This window comes from Schistocerca piceifrons, chromosome 5 (genome assembly GCF_021461385.2).
Source record: "Schistocerca piceifrons isolate TAMUIC-IGC-003096 chromosome 5, iqSchPice1.1, whole genome shotgun sequence".
Lineage (NCBI taxonomy): Eukaryota > Metazoa > Arthropoda > Insecta > Orthoptera > Acrididae > Schistocerca > Schistocerca piceifrons.
The window spans coordinates 190,208,616-190,218,771 of NC_060142.1; positions in this window are offsets into that span (position 1 = coordinate 190,208,616).

A 10,156-nucleotide genomic window follows, 5' to 3' on the forward strand; every position below is an offset into this window, starting at 1 on the left:
ATTAAATTTAATATTTCCTCTGTTACCCAAGGATTTATACTAGCCCTCGTCTTTTTACCTACTTGATCCTCTGCTGCCTTCACTACTTCATCCCTCCAAGCGACCCATTCTTCTTCTACTGTATTTCTTTCCCCCATTCCTGTCAATTGTTCCCTTATCCTCTCCCTGAAACTCTGTACAACCTCTGGTTCTTTCAGTTTATCCAGGTCCCATCTCCTCAAATTCCCACATTTTTGCAGTTTCTTCAGTTTTAATCTACAGGTCATAACCAATAGATTGTGGTCAGAGTGCACATCTGCCCCTGGAAATGTCTTACAATTTAAAACCTGGTTCCTAAATCTCTGTCTTACCATTATATAATCTATCTGACACCTTTTAGTATCTCCAGGGTTCTTCCATGTATACAAAAATGAAATCGACAGGAAGTGCAAAATGGCTAGGCAGGGATGGCTAGAGGACAAATGTAACGATGTAAAGGCTTATCTCACTAGGGGTAAGATAGATACTACCTACAGGAAAATTAAAGAGACCTTTGGAGATAAGAGAACCACTTGTACAGGGTGTTTCAAAAATGACCGGTATATTTGAAACGGCAATAAAAACTAAACGAGCAGCGATAGAAATACACCGTTTGTTGCAATATGCTTGGGACAACAGTACATTTTCAGGCAGACAAGCTTTCGAAATTACAGTAGTTACAATTTTCAACAACAGATGGCGCTGCGGTCTGGGAAACTCTATAGTACGATATTTTCCACATATCCACCATGCGTAGCAATAATATGGCGTAGTCTCTGAATGAAATTACCCGAAACCTTTGACAACGTGTCTAGCGGAATGGCTTCACATGCAGATGAGATGTACTGCTTCAGCTGTTCAATTGTTTCTGGATTCTGGCGGTACACCTGGTCTTTCAAGTGTCCCCACAGAAAGAAGTCACAGGGGTTCGTGTCTGGCGAATAGGGAGGCCAATCCACGCTGCCTCCTGTATGTTTCGGATAGCCCAAAGCAATCACACGATCATCGAAATATTCATTCAGGAAATTAAAGACGTTGGCCGTGCGATGTGGCCGGGCACCATCTTGCATAAACCACGAGGTGTTCGCAGTGTCGTCTAAGGGAGTTTGTACCGCCACAAATTCACGAAGAATGTCCAGATAGCGTGATGCAGTAATCGTTTTGGATCTGAAAAATGGGCCAATGATTCCTTTGGAAGAAATGGTGGCCCAGACCAGTACTTTTTGAGGATGCAGGGATGATGGGACTGCAACATGGGGCTTTTCGGTTCCCCATATACGCCAGTTCTGTTTATTGACGAAGCCGTCCAGGTAAAAATAAGCTTCGTCAGTAAACCAAATGCTGCCCACATGCATATCGCCATCATCAATCCTGTGCACTATATCGTTAGCGAATGTCTCTCGTGCAGCAATGGTAGCAGCGCTGAGGGGTTGCCGCGTTTGAATTTTGTATGGATAGAGGTGTAAACTCTGGCGCATGAGACGATACGTGGACGTTGGCGTCATTTGGACCGCAGCTGCAACATGGCGAACGAAACCCGAGGCCGCTGTTGGATCACCTGCTGCACTAGCTGCGCGTTGCCCTCTGTGGTTGCCGTACGCGGTCGCCCTACCTTTCCAGCATGTTCATCCGTCACATTCCCAGTCCGTTGAAATTTTTCAAACAGATCCTTTATTGTATTGCTTTTTGCTCCTTTGGTTACATTTAACCTCTGTTGAAAACTTCGTCTTGTTGCAACAACACTGTGTTCTAGGCGGTGGAATTCCAACACCAGAAAAATCCTCTGTTCTAAGGAATAAACCATGTTGTCTACAGCACACTAGCACGTTGTGAACAGCACACGCTTACAGCAGAAAGACGACGTACAGAATGGCGAACCCACAGACTGCGTTGTCTTCTATATCTTTCACATCACTTGCAGCGCCATCTGTTGTTGAAAATTGTAACTACTGTAATTTTGAAAGTTTGTCCACCTGAAAATGTACTGTTGTCCCAAGCATATTGCAACAAACGGTGTATTTCTATCGCTGCTCGTTTAGTTTTTATTGCCGTTTCAAATATACTTGTCATTTTTGAAACACCCTGTATGAATATCAAGAGCTCAGATGGAAACCCAGTTCTAAGCAAAGAAGGGAAAGCAGAAAGGTGGAAGGAGTATATAGAGGGTCTATACAAGGGTGATGTTCTTGAGGGCAATGTTATAAAAATGGAAGAGGATATAGATGAAGATGAAATGGGAGATACGATACTGCGTGAAGAGTTTGACAGAGCACTGAAAGACCTGAGTCGAAACAAGGCCCCGGGAGTAGACAACATTCCATTAGAACTACTGACAGCCTTGGGAGAGCCAGTCCTGACAAAACTCTACCATCTGGTGAGCAAGATGTAAGAGACAGGTGAAATACCCTCAGACTTCAAGAAGAATATAATAATTCCAATTCCAAAGAAGCAGGTGTTGACAGACGTGAAAATTACCAAACTATCAGTTTAATAAGTCACAGCTGCAAAATACTAACACGAATTCTTTACAGACAAATGGAAAAACTAGTAGAAGCCAACCTCGGGGAAGATCAGTTTGGATTCTGTAGAAACACTGGAACACGTGAGGCAATACTGACCCTACGACTTATCTTAGAAGAAAGATTAAGGAAAGGCAAACCTACGTTTCTAGCATTTGTAGACTTAGAGAAAGCTTTTGACAATGTTGACTGGAATACTCTCTTTCAAATTCTAAAGGTGGCAGGGGTAAAATACAGGGAGCAAAAGGCTATTTACAATTTGTACAGAAACCAGATGGCAGTTATAAGAGTCAAGGGACATGAAAGGGAAGCCGTGGTTGGGAAGGGAGTAAGACAGGGTTGTAGCCTCTCCCTGATGTTGTTCAGTCTGTATATTGAGCAAGCAGTAAAGGAAACAAAAGAAAAATTTGGAGTAGGTATTAAAATTCATGGAGAAGAAGTAAAAACTTTGAGGTTCGCCGATGACATTGTAATTCTGTCAGAGACAGCAAAGGACTTGGAAGAACAGTTGAATGGAATGGACAGTGTCTTGAAAGGAGGATATAAGATGAACATCAACAAAAGCAAAACGAGGATAATGGAATGTAGTCAAATTAAATCGGGTGATGCTGAGGGAATTAGATTAGGAAATGAGACACTTAAAGTAGTAAAGGAGTTTTGCTATTTGGGGAGCAAAATAACTGATGATGGTCGAAGTAGAGAGGATATAAAATGTAGACTGGCAATGGCAAGGAAAGTGTTTCTGAAGAAGAGAAATTTGTTAACATCGAGTATAGATTTAAGTGTCAGGAAGTCATTTTTGAAAGTATTTGTATGGAGTGTAGCCATGTATGGAAGTGAAACATGGACGATAAATAGTTTGGACAAGAAGAGAATAGAAGCTTTCGGAATGTGGTGCTACAGAAGAATGCTGAAGATTAGATGGGTAGATCACATGACTAATGAGGAAGTATTGAACAGGATTGGGAAGAAGAGAAGTTTGTGGCACAACTTGTCCAGAAGAAGGGATCGGTTGGTAGGACATGTTCTGAGGCATCAAGGGACCACCAATTTAGTACTGGAGGGCAGTGTGGAGGGTAAAAAGTGTAGGGGGAGACCAAGAGATGAGTACACTAAGCAGATTCAGAAGGATGTAGGTTGCAGTAGGTACTGGGAGATGAAGAAGCTTGCACAGGATAGAGTAGCATGGAGAGCTGCATCAAACCAGTCTCAGGACTGAAGACCACAACAACAACAACAACCAATAAATTATGAATGCCAAAGAGGTCTATTTTACACAGTGCACTTTGCACCGTCACACATGAAATATATTGTTCACACAATTCCAACACCCCTCCTTGAACTTATATTTTGTGTGTTGCTTCCACAAGATAAACCAAATAGTCCCAAAATCTTCTCAAACTTCTCCCTTTCCAAGGGTTTGGTCAGGTCAGCTAACATGTCTTCTGCGCACAGATAGTCCATGGCAATGTTCTGTGGCTCAATGTGGTCCCGAATGAAATGGTGCCGTATATCAATATGCTTTGTCCTAGCACTAGTAACATCATTTTTAGCTAGGTTTATGGCTCCCTTATTGTCACAGAAGATGGTTGTAGGTTCCTCAATTAAATTGGGTTCTATTTCACTTATTAATGTTCGTAGCCATAATGCTTCCTATGTGGTGTAAGACAGTGCCATATACTCAGACTCTAAGGTGGTCAATGCAACAGTTTTTTGCTTTTGACAGGATCATGATGTGAGGCCCCCCATTAATTTAAAACAGCAGCCAGTGGTGGAGTATCTGTCTCCCAATTCACTCCCCAGTCCGCATCGCTATATCCCTCTAGTTTTGCGTTACCGTCTCTAGGGTTTTTTAACTCATAGTTTGAGGTTCCTCTTAGGTATCGGAATATCCTCTTTACAGCTTTCCAGTGCTTTTCCTTTGGGTCTCTGCAATATCTGCTCACTGCATTTGTGGCAAAAGCAATGTCGGGTCGTGACGTTTGAGACAAATATAACAGACTCCCTACTGCTTCTAAATAAGGAACATTCTTGTCACATTCCACATCAGTCTCATTTACACTTAACTTCACTCCTACTTCCATTGGAGTACTTATGGGTTTGCAATCACTCATGCCAAATTTCCATGTATGATGATTGACTTATGCTCAATTCTTGTCTTTCTTCATCCTTAGTAATCTGCATACCTAAATAACGTTTGACTTCTCCCAAATCATGCACCTTAAACTTGGTTTGCAGCTGTTTCTTGAAAATTCTCATTTGGTCTTCACTTATCAGTCAGCATAAAGAAATCGTCCACCCATATCGCCATTATTATTATTTCTTCTTTTCTCCCTTTATAGTAAATACTGGGAAATGCCTTGGATTGCTTCATATTCATATTTATTAGAGTTTCATGTAGACATCGATTCCAGCAACGTCCACTTTGTTTAAGTCCATAAATACTTTTTCTCAAACGCCAAATCTTTTTACTATCTGATCTGGTTTTTATGGCTTCCCTTGGTGGAATGACATATATTTCCTCCTCCAATTACCCATTTAAATATGCCGTTTTAACATCCATATGATGAATTATTAAATTTCGTTTTACTGCCAAGGCTAAAAGATATCTCAATGATGCATACTTGACTACAGGTAAAAAAGTTTCTTAGTAATCTACCCCTTGTTTTTGTGAATATCCTTTTACCACAAGTCTTGCTTTGATTTTGGTGATGAGCTTTCAGGGTTCTTCAAATTGAATACCCATCTTGCCTGCAGTGGTTTCTTATCTCCTGGCATATCTACCCATTCAAAGGTTTCGTTCTGATATAAAGATTCTAATTCTCTCTTCATCGCTTCTTTCCATTCTTGAGAGTTTGGGCCAGTCATTGCTTCTTCTGCTGTTCTTCTTCATTAAAAGACTGTGCTGTATACATCTCAAAATCCGGATATTCCTTCGGTTTTGGTACACAAGAAAAACGCCTTACATTGTTTTCTTCATTTTTTTCATCCTCTAACTCATTGTCATCCTAAATTGTATTCATTTGTCCTTGGCTGTCGTCTTCCTCTTCTTCACTTTCTATTTCCTCACATGAGGTTTCATCTTCTGAACTAGGTGCAGTTGACTTAGTGGTTTTGCTCTCAATACAATTATTTCCTGCTACATGCAATATATTCCTTTATAATCACCTATTGTCAATGTAATTTGAAACTTTGAGTGTTTATTCATATCCACTGCTGCTTGTAATATTTTCTGCCTATACTTAATACAACGTTATACTGTTCTCAGCAATCACTTATTATCAATGCTCTTTTCTTAGCCTCATTTTCATAATCTGCCACCACAAAACCCCTCCTTTTAATACATTGACACGCAGTTCTTTCGAAATTTTCCAGAATTTCTCCATCCTTTAACGTGTTTTGGCGGCAACACAACCACCTAACCTTTGTGCACATTGTTGTCTACCAACCAAAGTTCACCACAGGATCAACATAGCCCAGCTTTAACCAACACTTTTTCACCTTTTTTCACAACAGATCTCTAGTTACTTTCTAGTTCACCTTTATCTCTCCCCGTATATTTTTATTTTCATTCTCATTTCAGCCTCATGTTACACTTTCCACCTTCTAATACCATGTCACCCTCACAACACCCCCACAATGACCCCATTAAGTTTTATTTACATTCCCTCTGCAAACATGCCTTCACCCTAGCCAGATTACGCTCGCATATTTTATTTTCTCAGGCTTGTCTGACATTTGGCATTACCCCCAAAGGCCTCACACTTAAAGTTCCCATCTCTGGCTGCAACCCTTCTTTCCATCAGTCCCTATACCAGTTCCAAACTGAACAATCCATTGCCCTCACCCACCTAATCCTTCTCCTACACATCAACTCAGCCAATGAACACACCCATCAACTCCTATCCTTAATAAAAGCCCTCAATCTTTCCTCTCCCACATCCACACCGGCTGTTCAGAGCATCCTCCTACAGGCCAACCGCAAATTAGAACAGCATGCCACCCTTCACCTCAAAAAACTATCCAATCTCCTGGTTTCTCACCTCCGGAAAGGCAACTCACTCACTCTTCACAGCCTCTCCAGCAAACCTCAACCTCCTCTCATTGCACACAAACCCAGTCTCTCCCATCTACTCAATTTCCCACTTGCAGCTCCACTAACCCCAAAACCTCAAAATTCCAATCAACACAATCTGGAACCACAACTCCCTAATTCAGTAGTTAACCTTTCCTCCAAACCTCCCTCCCAATCCGAAACCTGTGTCCTATCCAAAGGCCTCACCTTCAGCCCCACTCCAAGATTCAACCAAACAGCCCTCGTCAAAGATTTACTGTCCTACACTCATAGTCTCTGCTGGAAATATCACTTTGCCACGAAGAAATATGATCCTAATCCTACTCCTAATGATCCAACTCCCCAAGACACTATCCAAATTGAACCCTGCCTGGAACAGTTCCGTCTTCTGTCACAGCGGGATCCACCTCCTCTTCCTCAAAACACCCTCTCCAAACCTTCCAGGAATTTCTGACTTCCAGCCTTGCCTCTCAATCCTTCTTAAAAAAACCTTAATCCTACTCCCAAGCTATCCGTGATCTGAAGGCTGACTGATCCATCATCATTCTTCCGGCGCACAAGGGTTCCACAACCGTGGTACCTGATTGTCGGGAGTATGTGGCTGACGGACTGCGTCAGCTTTCAGATAACACCACATACAAAGTTTGCCAAGGTAATCCCATTCCTGATGTCCAGGCAGAGCTTCAACGAATCCTCAGAACCTTAGGCCCCCTACAAAACCTTTCACCTGACTCCATCAACCTCCTGACCCCACCAACACCCTGCACCCCTACCTTCTACCTTCTTCCTAAAATTCACAAACCCAATCATCCCGGCCGTTCCATTGTGGCTGGTTATCAAGCCCCCACAGAACATATTTCTGCCTACGTAGATCAACACCTTCAACCCATTACATGCAGTCTCCCATCCTTCATCAAAGACACCAACCACTTTCTCGAACGCCTGGAATCCTTACCCAATCTGTTACCCCCGGAAACCATCCTTGTAACCATTGATGCCACTTCCTTATACACAAATATTCCACATGTCCAGGGCCTCGCTGCGATCGAGCACTTCCTTTCACGCCAATCACATGCCACCCTACCTAAAACCTCTTTCCTCATTACCTTGGCCAGCGCCGGCCGGTGTGGCCGTGCGGCCGGCCGGTGTGGCCGTGCGGTTCTAAGCGCGTCAGTTTGGGACCGCGTGACCGCTATGGTCGCAGGTTTGAATCATGCCTCGGGCATGGATGTGTGTGATGTCGTTAGGTTGGTTAGGTTTAAGTAGTTCTAAGTTCTAGGGGACTGATGACCTCAGTAGTTAAGTCCCATAGTGCTCAGAGCCATTTGAACCATTGAACCTTGGCCAGCTTCATCCTGACCCAAAACTTCTTCACTTTCGAAGGCCAGACATACCAACAATTAAAGGGAACAGCCATGGGTACCAGGATGGCCCCCTCGTACGCCAACCTATTTATGGGTCACTTAGAGGAAGCCTTCTTGGTCACCCAGGCCTGCCAACCCAACGTTTGGTACAGATTTATTGATGACATCTTCATGATCTGGACTGACAGTGAAGAAGAACTCCAGAATTTCCTCTCCAACCTCAACTCCTTTGGTTCCATCAGATTCACCTGGTCCTACTCCAAATCCCATGCCACTTTCCTTGATGTTGATCTCCATCTATCCAATGGCCAGCTTCACACGTCCGTCCACATCAAACCCACTAACAAGCAACAGTACCTCCATTATGACAGCTGCCACCCATTCCACATCAAACGGTCCCTTCCCTACAGCCTAGGTCTTCGTGGCAAATAAATCTGCTCCAGTCCGGAATCCCTGAACCGTTACACCAACAACCTGAAAACAGCTTTCGCATCCCGCAACTACCCTCCCGACCTGGTACAGAAGCAAATAACCAGAGCCACTTCCTCATCCCCTCAAACGCAGAACCTCCCACAGGAGAACCCCAAAAGTGCCCCACTTGTGACAGGATACTTGCCGGGACTGGATCAGACTCTGAATGTGGCTCTCCAGCAGGGATACGACTTCCTCAAATCCTGCCCTGAAATGAGATCCATCCTTCATGAAATCCTCCCCACTCCACCAAGAGTGTCTTTCCGCCGTCCACCTAACCTTCGTAACCTCTTAGTTCATCCCTATGAAATCCCCAAACCACCTTCCCTACCCTCTGGCTCCTACCCTTGTAACTGCCCCTGGTGTAAAACCTGTCCCATGCACCCTCCCACCACCACCTACTCCAGTCCTGTAACCCGGAAGGTGTACACGATCAAAGGCAGAGCCACGTGTGAAAGCACCCACATGATTTACCAACTGACTTGCTTACACTGTGAAGCTTTCTGTGTGGGAATGACCAGCAACAAACTGTCCATTCACATGAATGGATACAGGCAGACAGTGTTTGTTGGTAATGAGGATCACCCTGTGGCTAAACATGCCTTGGTGCATGGCCAGCACATCTTGGCACAGTGTTACACCGTCCGGGTTATCTGGATACTTCCCACTAACACCAACCTGTCAGAACTCCGGAGATGGGAACTTGCCCTTCAGTATATCCTCTCTTCTCGTTATCCGCCAGGCCTCAGTCTCTGCTAATTCCTAATTTGAATTTGCCGCCGCTCATACCTCACCTGTCTTTCAACAACATCTTTGCCTCTGTACTTCTGCCTCGACTGGCATCTCTGCCCAAACTCTTTGCCTTTACAAATGTCTGCTTGTGTCTGTATATGTGCGGATGGATGTGTGTGTGTGTGTGTGTGTGTGTGTGTGTGTGTGTGTGTGTGTGCGCGAGTGTATACCTATCCTTTTTTCCCCCTAAGGTAAGTATTTCTGCTCCCGGGATCGGAATGACTCCTTACCCTCTTCCTTAAAACCCACATACTTTCGTCTTTCCCTCTCCTTCCCTCTTTCCTGATGAAGCGCTCATGAGTTGCAAAAGCTTGAATATTTGTGTGTGTGTATGTGTGATTTTTATTTTATTGTGTCTATCAACATACCAGCGCTTTCTCATTTTGTAAGTTAAAGCATCTTTGTTTTTATACATATTTTTCCCATGTGGAATGTTTCCCTTAATTATATATATGTAGAGTGAATTATGTTAACTGCTGCGGAACCATTTTATTATAATATGTTTGTTGTTCATTACTATCTGTAAATGTCAATTTAAATTGCAGAGAGTTGTGCTGTAGCACTTTCAGAAAAATTGTACTAGTATGATTTTAGTGATATGTTATCTAAGAACAAGTTAAAACTGCAATATGAGATTTAAGACAGAAAATGTTTGAGTATGAACAGTTGGAATTTTGCTCAATTGACCTACTCTGTCAAAACAGTCAATTACACAATATATATGATGAACATAAGAAGTGGAGTGTGAGCCACATTACAGGTTTTTGCAACGAAGAACTTCTGTCGAGCTGAGATCCACAGTGTACTTCAGTTCAGTGCTCTTCATTGCACATAGAGGAGACTGATCACTTTGTTATATTATGGTCAAATACTTGGTGTACTTGCCAAAGATAGGAGGTGGCTAAATACAAACTAAT